The sequence below is a fragment of the Lonchura striata genome, chromosome 12 (assembly GCF_050655825.1).
Source record: "Lonchura striata isolate lonStrDom1 chromosome 12, ASM5065582v1, whole genome shotgun sequence".
NCBI classification, from domain to species: domain Eukaryota; kingdom Metazoa; phylum Chordata; class Aves; order Passeriformes; family Estrildidae; genus Lonchura; species Lonchura striata.
The window spans coordinates 23472516-23484838 of record NC_140714.1 but is presented as its reverse complement, the minus strand read 5'-3'; positions in this window follow the sequence as shown (position 1 = coordinate 23484838).

Here is a 12323-nt window from a genome sequence, read left to right as displayed (position 1 = left end):
GAAAATAGTCTGATTTTTTGTACTCTTACAGAGCACGTAAACCCGTTATTTTATTTCACATTTATTTTGGCGGCAGATTCATGCAACCACTTTTATAAAAAGTAGCATCTTAGAGTGGTAGTTCAGCAAAATACGTGGGGTTTTAGGGACCAACTGCATAAACAAGCTGCAGACTCCAAATTTTTTTCCTCCCAGCAACCAGAATGGAATCACCTTTATTTATGAAATTGCTTTTCATTTACCGAGGGGCTTTTAAAAGTTCTTCGTTTGTTGTTACTTTGGGCTTTGTTTGTTTATTTGTTTTGTTTAGGGTTGGGTTGTTTTGTTGATTTTTTTCTTGCACAAGGTGCTTTATATGACTGTTAGAAACAGACTATTTCTAGTTAGCTTTTTAAAAAAATAATTTTATACAAATGTTCCTAACTGGTTTCAGAAACTATCGATGCATTTATCACATTACGAGGCTCTTCTGATCTTCGTTTTGCGTTTTTTAAAGGCTCCTCTGGCTTACTTTCACGCTTCAGATATTTTGATGTCTTTATTTCGGCTGAGTAACTAAGAGAAGGATGACAGTTCCACCCGTGAAAATTTTGCTGCGAAAAAGCAAACAAGTTCACCCAGTGATCTAAAATCTTCCCTGGGCTGGGAACAATTTTGCTCCGCTGATTCATCCCCGATTTGAGGAGAAGAAGAGTTTTGCTGAATTCCCGCAGTTCTCCCGACTGATACAACCGTAACGGGGAAAACAGTAAAACTCGAACTCCTCGCCTCCTGGATCCCTCAGGAAATATCCCAGCCGGGAAAATATTGAGGATGTCCCGAGCAGCGCAGGGGTCCCGCGCCGGAGCGCACGGAGCCCCGCGGCCGAGCGGGGAGTCGCGGCTCTCCCGGGAGCGGGGCGCCCCGTGCCCGGTCACATACCGAGCTGCTGACGGGGACCGGGGAGCCGCGGGGCTGCTCCGCAGCGCTGCTCAGATTAATTAAATACTGGGGTGATTTTTTTTTTTTTCATTGTATCAAAGCTCTGAATGACTTTTAAACAAAACCTTCGTTTTCCCAACATCACGTTTTCTAAAACTCTAATTAAATGTCCCCGTGTCTCCCACCGCGCCCCAGCGGCAGGACAGCGCTGCCCGGGCTGCGGGGCTCTGCCCGCCCGCCTCGCCGCACAGCGCGGGGACTCTGGTGCCCTGCGGGAGCATCGCCCTCGCAGCCCTGCCCTTCCCACGGGGGCCCGAGGAGGGGAGTCGGGCACAGCCACCTCCTTCCCGCACCCTCCCCACAGCACTTAATATTCAGGAAATCCACAAAGTGCTACGAAGAGAGTGGAAAACGTGACATCACGGGCTTATTGGGAAGGAGCGTTCGGGCTGAGGGAATAGCTCAGCCCTGAGTAATCAGTTATGTTTAATGGCTGGGTAAAGCTTCATCAGAGGCCGTTAAACACGTATCCCTATAAAAATGATTTTCTGTGAACACCTGGCCCTGTCAGAAAGTCAGACTACGGAGTTATCTTTGAGAGTCACGTTCAGAGGATGCAGTTTGGTTTGAGTGAGGGCTGCAGCCCCTTTATTTCCCTGCCCCTCGAGGTCCATCTTCCATCCTCCCTCCTACACACACTGCAGCAACTCTTCACAAGCTGGGTGTTCTCCATTTCTGTCCAAGCATAAGGAAACCATCCCTGAAACTATTATTGTCTGAATACATTTCATTTATATCCATTAGAGTAGCCAGCAGAATGAGAAGCACCTCACATGTGTCACTTCTGTCCCCACCGCTGCCATCAGGTACCACACACCTGAGTGTCACACAGGTACCCAACTGTGACACTTCCCTGAGTCCTTTTATTGTGCAGGGCCCCAAACCAGCACAAAGAGTAAGGCACACTCTGTGAAAGCCCCCTTCTCTCACTTGCTTTTTTTACATAAAGGATTTAAAATTTTTATTTATTTGTTTTTACTTTTAGTTAATTCATGGACAAGAGATGAAATGCTTGGAAATACAAACTAGTAACCTGCCACACACATGATTAGATTTCAGGCCAGGCAGTATTTTTGGGACACCCTCTTTGTGAACTGATTCCTGGCCATGAACAGATCTCTAGGTTCAGAGCTCCTACTCCAATCTGGCCAGGAGGGCAGCGGCTGCCCATAAAACCAGGGTCCCAGTAAGAGATGAGAGCAGTGACACCTCCCCTTGGTGACAGCTGTATCTCCATCCTTCTCTGCCCAGGCCTGCAGTGGCCTGGGGCTGTGGTCAGTGCCCAGCACCAATCCCCCAGCCCACACCAAACCTGACCTGATTACCACTGGAGTGATGGCCAAGACCTGTGCAGGTGACACTGCAGGTGACACATCCTGAAAATGATACGCCACACATAAAAGAGCAAATTAAACATCAGTGCACTGGTTCAGTAACTATACTTCACCTGAAATAGCATGTCTGGCTACACCATTAATTTCTAGGTCATAAAGGAGTTTCAGGCAGAAAAGAATGATTTGTTCTTATCACTCTTGTGTCAGCTGAAATCAAACCCGGCCTGTGTGGAAATCAGGGCTGCTTTGCTGACACCCTCTTAGCCTCGTGCTGTAAACACCCACTGCGTGCTGAGGCTGTTCCCTGCAACGGGACTGTTTATGGTTCATAAAATTAAGTTAATGACTACATCTGTGCAGAGCTGGGGCCTTCGGTTTTTAAAAGGGAAGAAACAGAATGAAATCCTTACACTCTTCAGTTTTATGGTTTGCCTCCAGTCACTTCTGGTTACCAGTTCTTGAGAGCTACATCGGATCTGGATGATTTGGGTTTATAGATCAGCAGGGAGATGTTTAAATCATTAAACACAATAAGGACTAATTGAAACACTTTATTTAAAAAACAATAAGAGCTTTTATACATATTAAAATCATATCAAAGCTGCCTTCCCTGTCCCTCACAAGCACCCCTATTGGTAGTTAAACTCCCTAAGTTAGAGAGGCTAGTAACAACAACTAGTTCTCACTGAAGGCCAAACAATACAAAATATTTCAGTGATGAAGGGTTCTTCTAAACCATTCCTTTCAGTGATTCTGCCATGTCCAGTATGTCTTTTATTTTCCTTTCACATGTAGACAGGGACCCTCACAAGGATTTGAGGCCCCTGACCCTGCAGCAGGTATTTTAAATTCTAAGGGAGAAACCCTTTCTGACACTGAAGCCACCAGAAGGATATCTGCCATCCACTTGAGGTGAGACATGAGTTTCACATTGCTTACACTGCAATTCCTACATCTGATATGGCAAATTTCTATTTACTGTGCTCAGAACTAAATTTCAAACCCATATATGGCCACGGCTGCTTAAGAAGTTTAAACAATTTCCCTTTCTGTACATATATTATGACACTTGCAGATTTTTGGACACTAACACAAGATTCTGAGACCCACTGATAGCGATCTGCTGAGCTCCAGATGGAGTGATTTAACACGGCCCATGCTCATCTTGCTGGGCTTGGAGCCTCCGTCCCAGCCTCTCTCCTGGGCTGGGGTGATCCTGCACCCTGCAACCCACATCCCACACACCACTCTGCACCCCCATCCCACACTCTGCATCCCACATCCCCATCCTGCACCCTATCCTGTGGCCTGCATCCTGTACCCCTATCCCACACCCTTATCCTGCACCCCTATCCTGCACTCAGAATTCCCCATTCCCACACCTCTAACCCATATCCCCATTCCCATTGCCTGTCCCTCCCATTCTCTCTGCTCTATCCTGGAGGCTGTATCCCATAACCCCCATTTCCACATCCCATATTCTGCATTCACTATTCCCTCACCCTGTATCCCCCATATTCCTGTATCCTGTATCCAGTATCTCCCATTCCCCATTCCTGTATCCCCCATTCCCAGTCCCGTGCCCCATTCCCTGTCCCCATTCCCCATTCTCTGTCTCGTGTCCCCATTCCCGTCCCATGTCCTCATTCCCTGTCCCATGTCCCTATTCCCCATTCCCTGTCCCCATTCCCCATTCCCTGTCCCATGTCCCCATTCCCCATCCCGTATCCCCATTCCCCATCCCGTGCCCCATTCCCTGTCCCATGTCCCCATTCCCTGTCCCGTGCCCCATTCCCTGTCCCCATTCCCCATTCCCTGTCCCCATTCCCCATTCCCTGTCCCGTGTCCCCATTCCCTGTCCCATGTCCCCATTCCCCATCCCGTGTCCCCATTCCCTGTCCCGTGCCCCATTCCCTGTCCCGTGCCCCCATTCCCTGTCCCCATTCCCCATTCCCTGTCCCGTGTCCCCATTCCCTGTCCCGTGTCGCCATTCCCTGTCCCCATTCCCCATTCCCTGTCCCGTGTCCCCATTCCCTGTCCCCATTCCCCATTCCCTGTCCCCATTCCCCATTCCCTGTCCCGTGCCCCATTCCCTGTCCCGTGTCCCCATTCCCTGTCCCCATTCCCCATTCCCTGTCCCCATTCCCCATTCCCTGTCCCGTGTCCCCATTCCCTGTCCCATGTCCCCATTCCCCATCCCGTGTCCCCATTCCCTGTCCCGTGCCCCATTCCCTGTCCCGTGCCCCCATTCCCTGTCCCCATTCCCCATTCCCTGTCCCGTGTCCCCATTCCCTGTCCCGTGTCCCCATTCCCTGTCCCCATTCCCCATTCCCTGTCCCGTGTCCCCATTCCCTGTCCCGTGTCCCCATTCCCTGTCCCCATTCCCCATTCCCTGTCCCGTGTCCCCATTCCCCGTCCCATGCCCCATTCCCTGTCCCCATTCCCCATTCCCTGTCCCCATTCCCCATTCCCTGTCCCGTGTCCCCATTCCCTGTCCCGTGCCCCATTCCCTGTCCTGTGTCCCCATTCCCTGTCCCCATTCCCCATTCCCTGTCCCCATTCCCCATTCCCTGTCCCGTGCCCCATTCCCTGTCCCGTGTCCCCATTCCCTGTCCCCATTCCCCATTCCCCGTCCCGTGTCCCCATTCCCTGTCCCGTGTCCCCATTCCCTGTCCCCATTCCCCATTCCCTGTCCCGTGTCCCCATTCCCCATCCCGTGCCCCATTCCCCATCCCGTGTCCCCATTCCCTGTCCCCATTCCCCATTCCCTGTCCCGTGTCCCCATTCCCTGTCCCCATTCCCCATTCCCTGTCCCGTGTCCCCATTCCCTGTCCCCATTCCCTGTCCCCATTCCCCATTCCCTGTCCCGTGTCCCCATTCCCTGTCCCCATTCCCCATTCCCCATCCCGTGTCCCCATTCCCCATCCCGTGTCCCCATTCCCTGTCCCCATTCCCCATTCCCTGTCCCGTGTCCCCATTCCCTGTCCCATGTCCCCATTCCCCATCCCGTGTCCCCATTCCCTGTCCCGTGTCCCCATTCCCTGTCCCCATTCCCCATTCCCTGTCCCGTGTCCCCATTCCCTGTCCCGTGTCCCCATTCCCTGTCCCCATTCCCCATTCCCTGTCCCCATTCCCTGTCCTGTGTCCCCATTCCCTGTCCTGTGTCCCCATTCCCTGTCCCCATTCCCCATTCCCTGTCCCCATTCCCCATTCCCTGTCCCCATTCCCCGTCCCGTGTCCCCATTCCCTGTCCCGTGTCCCCATTCCCTGTCCCCATTCCCCATTCCCTGTGCCACGTCCCGCGGCGCTCGCGCCCCCTGGCGGCGGCGGGCCCCAGCGCAGGTGGCCCCGGCTGTCCCCAGCCGTCCCCGAGTGTCGCAGGACCGGGCTCCGAGGGGTCCCCGCTGCCGCTGCTGTGGGGTCAGGGTTCTTCGGGGATCCCTGCTCCCAGTGCCCCGAGCTCAGGGTGTGTTGGGAGGGTCCCAGCAGCCAGGGGTTGGTGGGATCACAGGCAGAGGGAGATGGGTGGGCACCCATCCAGTGTTTCCATGTTAGATGCAAGCTGAGAGCAGCTTCCCGGCTTGCCATGAAGACACCCACAGAAGGGATCTGCAGAATAGGAAGAACATGAGTGCAGAGAACAAGAGGAAGAGGGAATATTGTGGGGGAGCACTACCAGCAGGCCTTGCCTCTTTTCCCAGTCCTGGGGTTGCTGCAGCTGCAGTGTCAAGCCCAGTGCTGAGCTCCTTGGGACAGGAGGGGTCTGCAGCTCCTGGAGTGAGTTCCATGGAGGCTGTGGAGGGGACGGGAGGTCTGGTATACAACCAGCAGCACCAGGACATCTGCACAGCAAACAGCTTCCCTCTCTGTGACCAGGGACAGGACCTGAGGAAATGGCTGGAGCTGCATCAGGTACAGCTAGCTTGGGTGTCAGGAAAAGGTTCTGGGGCACTGAACAGGCTCCCCAGGGAATGAGCATGGCCCAGTGACCCCAGAAGCTCTCCCACCTCATCCTGTGACAGAGCATGGCCTTCCAGAACATGCTTAGAACTGCAAGTGAAGAGCAGAGACATACAAACCCCTCTTTTAACAAGGTTAAGACAATGTCTTTTAAAGATTTCTTGTCCATCCCCCTGCTGTGGAAGAGCAGCAGCTCAGCTGTGACAGGGAGGTCCCTTTCAGCACATGGAAGCCACAGACCACTGCAGAAACACCAACAGCACCATGTGGGAGCTGCTTCCAGAGAGCTCCTAAGCACAAACCCAACACCAGAGTGATCATAAACTTTTGGTATATTTTAAACCACATCCAAATTTCTCTGTTCTCCCTTCAGCACTCCTGCTGCTGGTGCTCTGTTGAGGGACTCAACCATGGACACAGGAGTGGAAACTCAGGATTAGCTTCCCTCACTGGAGGACTCCTGAGTGACTGGCTCGGAGTCTTCACTGAGAGCAATCCTCTAACAACTCATGGAAGAGCCTTGGAGTTTGACATTCTTATAAACATCAACCTTTTTATCTGCAGTGTTTGTTGTTTGAGGAAATCCCTTCTAGTTCTTACGCATGTATAACATCTAAAACAACTGAATTAATACCATATGAGGGTAGAGGGGTGAAAAATCATGTCCATAGCCAAAATAGTTTAGCAAAATGGTACAGCTGAGGTTTAAGGCTGCCTGTGGTGACTTTGTATTTTGTTTAAACATTGTTTAAACATTGGTGTTAATACTTCATATAGATATGTGCAACACAGATTACAACAGTATGTGCTGTGTGCTGTATAATTTATGAACAATTAAACTTAATTCTTATGTTTTGAGGTTGTGAGTTATAACTAAACAGAATCTAAACTGGCAGCAAATGAAGTTTTTTTTTAGATAGTTTTTTCTGGGTTAAGCTGTTTTGTGGGGCTGGGGCAGGCAGACCCAAAGCCAAATACTTGCACACCCAACCTCAGCATGCACAGAGCTCAAGCTTTATAAATTTAAGTATCTTTTATGTTCTGCACATGTATAACCTCTACTGGGGGACTTCCAAAATACAGCTTATCTGGCTAGATTCGTGCTGTGTGTGGGAGGAGGACTCTGGCAACTGGAGAAGGCAGTGGGGAAAGTCTTCTGTTCCCTCTGAACTCCAGGGATGCTGGAAGAAGGGAGAAGGGCTGTTTGACATCATGTCAGTCTGTAACATCTCCAGGAAGCACAGCAGTGCTGACTATGAGTCTGAACTGCCCTCAAAAAACAGAGCTCAAGCTTCTTGACTTTCTTTTTCTGTCTTGCTCAGTGAGATAACAATGACTTTGTGGGCAGTGTGGAGCTCCAGGCAGTCCTGGGCTGGTGCTTCCCTAGCTCTGCAGCCCTGCTGCTTCCACCGCTGCCACAGGTGAGCACAGCCCCTGCTGTACCTGAGCTGCAAATCCCCTTGGCTGTGCCCCTGTGGCACTGCAGAGTAGGAGCCAGCCCCAGCAGAGGCAGCAGGAGGAGTAGAAAGGTGATGGCTGTGCAAGGAATTAGGGGAGGGAAAAATCACAGAACCATTAAAGCTGGAAAAATATAATTGAGACCGATGGTTCACCCAGCACTGCCATGAAACCACATCCCCAAATACCACATCTACACATTCTGTTCAACACTTCCACCACCATGGCCCTGGGCAGCCTGTTCCAAAGCCTGACCTCCCTTTCAGTGAAGAAACTTTTTATAAATACCCAATCTAAACCGCACCTAGTGCAACCTGAGGGTGCTTTGCCTTGTCCTGTCGCTTGTTACCTGGGAGAAGAGGCTAGTACCCACCTGAGCACAACCTGCTTTCAGGCAGTTACAGAAAGTGATGAGGGCCCCCTGAGCCTCCTTTTCTTCCACTAAATAGCCCCAGTTCCTTGGAGTGCAAGAATGAGTAGTGTGTCTCCCTCCCAGGGCCAGAGCTCACACTGGAACATTAAAGCCAACAGCTTTACGGGGGCAGAAGGAGGAATCCACATAAAGAGTGAAACTGGAAGTCCTGAGGAGCAAACAGGTGAGACCACTGCCCTCAGGGGAGCTGGCCAGAGGGTGAACATCTCCTCCAGCTGTAGCCAGCCACCATCCTTCCCTAGAGCTCACTCCTCCATCTCAGGGCTCAGAGAAACCACCAAGCTGTGGCCAAATCAGCATATTCCTCACAGACACCCAGCGTTCGAGGCTCTATCCAGCAGCTGAATCACCAGAAGGGCCTTTGCAAATTACGCTTTTCAATAGCTTCTATTTCACTCTGACATGTTTCGCTGTTTGCAAGGTTTACTTGGGAGATGAAACACAAGTTAATTACATTGAGTGATATGTCAGGAGAACGGGTGGATTTGCCCTCCCCTCCAACTGGGCTGTCGTGGCCTGGCAGCAGCCACCCCACATCCTGAGGGAAGGAGACAGGATACGGCAGGAAGGCACATTTGAGCCATCAGCCTGACACTTCTTTATTGCAGTGTATTTATTTTTTATCATGTGCTTTGACAGGAGTCTCATAAAGTGTTATGCTCCTTCTGTAAGGTCAAAGTCTTGTGACCTTCCGTGATTTTAGAGAGAAGGAACATAATTTTTGAGGGCATGTTTATTATTTCTGTAAACAGTCTGTTTTTCATGCCAAGTGAACAGTTTTTATGTATGTACTTAGATGACAGCTCAATTTTACTGGCTCACTTTCCTGACCAAGTCTTGCCTGCCAAATGTTTTTGATCATGTTCTGGCAAACAAACCAATATTAATATTTGAGTTGAGCAAATAATTGCCAGAAAACTGCTGATTTCTTTTAAATCTCTTTATTGTTGCCATAATATCTCTGAATCAAATGCAGTTTCCTCAAGTGCAATTACAATTTTAAAGCAGTGTATTTTTTTATTAAAAACAAAATCACTCTCAGAAGTCACTTCCAGAACAGTTGGTTGTGACTAAGCAAGTCCTTCACATTGTGCTACTCGTGCTCATGTCCCCAGGGAACCAAGTGTCCACGTTGCTCCAGCATGACTGACCAGGCTCCTGAGTTCACCCTCTGGACAGACAGCTTGCACATCTGTTTTTGTGGGCACAGATTTCCATGGATGGCAGACAAACCCACAGCCAAAACAAATGTGTTTTAAAATCGGAACACTCCACTTCTGCAATATATACTGTCAGCCATTGTAGGCTTTGTAAGTGCAAAATATTTAAGTATTCATTTTAGAAAGCCAAACAGTTGTGCCCAGGTGAATGATAAAAGCAGGTTTCTGAAATAAATGCAGTCAGCTACACCTTCCTCTCCTGCCATGTTGGTGTGTTAACATCCTTCTGCAAGGAGGACACACCATGCACCAGAGGGAGAAGAGGGTCACAAAATTCCTCAATTCCCTCATTTGAGAAAGAATTCACTCTAGTCAAGGCTGCAGACTTCCAAATTTCTTCATCAAATTTCTTCATCGTTATTTTGAAGTACAGCCACTTGAAGCTGAAAACACTCAGATCTTTCCCCATTACTTTACCTGTGATGTTGTAAAACATGGGGTGATTATTAGTTCATAATTATAAAAATTGCTTTAATCATAAGTGTGGGGAAGGTAAACTATGGAAACATCTATCCTTTTGTGATAACTAACTCTCTTTGAACAACTTCTCACTTAGTAAATTGTCAGAGCTGTAAAGGCCAAAGCAGAGCTTTGAGGTCTTGAAGTTAACAACTGCGAATCATATAAAGACCAAAAAGGTGAGTAAAAGGAAACTCAATACAAAGGCCCATAAAAAAGGCCAAGGAAAAAAAATGTAGTGAGAACAAGAAAATTCTACAGAGTCAGGAGAAGACTGGTAATTTGGCAGAGACATGTTTGCATATTTTTAGGAGAAATGGGAACCAAATCCACACAAAGCAGGATTGCACCTGCTGAACCTGTCTTGCTCTGACACCACAGCTAGTGGGCAGGGAGGGTTTCCATCCTCACATTGCTGTGTGCCAAAGGACAGGAGTTGTCCAGGCTAAATCACTCAGAAAATCTGTGGCAGTAGGGATAGTTCATTGTTCCCAGGAAAGGTGAGAGTTCCAGCAGATTACTCAGTATCTAGAAGATCGACCGGTTCCAGTGACTCTGCACACAGACATGCTTTCACTTGGGATCCTCTCCACACTCACAGCAGGATTGTCACGTCCCATTGAGGACGTGTCCAGGCCCAGGAGCAGCCTCTCTAGCTATTTTCTTCTGCTGCTGGCATTGTTTCCTTACATCTGCTGATTATCCCTTGGAGTCTTTTGTTGCCTTCCCACCACGCTGATGCTCATGGCAAACAAGAGAGACATTGTACAATGCACGATGTGCCTGCACAAACAGTGCAAATGAAAGGCTCCCGGAGAAAACCTGAATCATCTCTGTAAAGGCTGTGTTTATGCTAGAAAAGAACACTGCTATCCCCTGGGAGTGAATGGGGTGGCAAGAAACAAAAAGTGGAATAAAGTGTTCAAATCACAGAATTATGAAACCACAGAGTGATTTCGGTTGGAAGGGACATTTAAAGCCCATCCACTTCTACCCCTGCCATAGGCAGGGATACCTTCTACTATCCCAGCTGGGTCCAAGCCCTGTCCAACTTGGCCTTGGATGCTTCCAAGGATCCTGGGACAGCCACACCTGCTTCTGGGCACCCTGTGCCAGGGCCTCCCCACCCTCACAGGGAAGAATCTCTTCTTTATATCTGGCCTAAGTCACTTTAAAGTCATTATCCCCTGTCCTGTCACTATCTGCCCAGATAAAAAGTTCCTCTCTCCCTTAAAGCACTGGAAGGCTGACAATCCTGGTACTTGAGCAAGAGAAGAAAGGACCCCGAGCAATTTTGATGAAAAAAGTTTAAAGATTTCATACCCCACTTTATGGATTATCCCCATATTCTTCAGTTACCTGCTTGGCTGGGATCAGGAAATGCTCAGAAAAGCGGGCTCCAAAGCACACTTAGTGCTGGAATAACATCACAGCACAGAACACCACCACTCTGAACCCATGGGATTTCCAAGCGACACAGGAGCTGCCGAGATGAAGTTCAGGAACCTCGCAGATGAAACCCACCCTGCCCCTCGGCCCCCAGCAATCCCAGAAACACAGAAAAAAGGCAGAGCATTACAAGAAGCGTTTCAGGGCTGGGAGAGGAGCTGTGCACCGTGATCCTTTGCCACACGGTGGCACAGGCTGATGTGAAATCAACTCCAGCCAGGAAAGGTCTGGGCAGACCTGGTGTGGCAGGCTCAGTTTCCCTGGAGCTGTTCCTTCGGTGTCAGGCTCCAACTCAGCCCTGCAGCATTAGAGAGTCATTGTGCCCCCAGGGTCATCACCCAACCCCAACTCACACTTCTGGGAAAGCAAGAATTGTCCCTTTCCCCTTTTCATCCCTGGAGTTTTTATCTCCAAGGAAAGCTCTTTTTCCTGGCTGTACATGGGAGACTGCCCCTCATGGTCAGCTTCACTTTTTCTTCTGGTTCATTCTCTGAAGTAAAACCCCCCTGTAATTCAAAATACAACATTTCTGAGCATTCCAGAAGCACGGATTTCTCTGTGCCATGGTCCTGAGGGGTTGTCCCTGCTCAGCTTGTGACAGAAGCAGCCTTGCCCTCTCTGCAGCACTGCACAGGCACATGTGTTTGTGCAGCTGCACCATGAGCCCAACCAAGGACAGACTGTGGTGAAAACCTCAACTTTTTCCTTATTTCAGACAAGAAAAAGACAGCATTTATTTTCATGCCTTAGTGGTTGCATCTTTACAACAAAACAAAGAGAACTTTGTGCTTTCTTCTATGAATTTTACAAATTCTTTGTGAAGCATGCAAAAGATCGTTTATTTGTGTAATTATGTAATGATAAACACAAAGTTCGGGAACAGATCACAGATCATAGCCATGCTCAGCCTTCTAAGTTCAAGCCAGTCAAACCCTAAACACATGAGAATGATAATTGATGGCAAAGGCACAAATCTCTCTCTGTGGGACAAACACTTAATGTGCTCCCTGCAGTTCATTTAGAAAATGA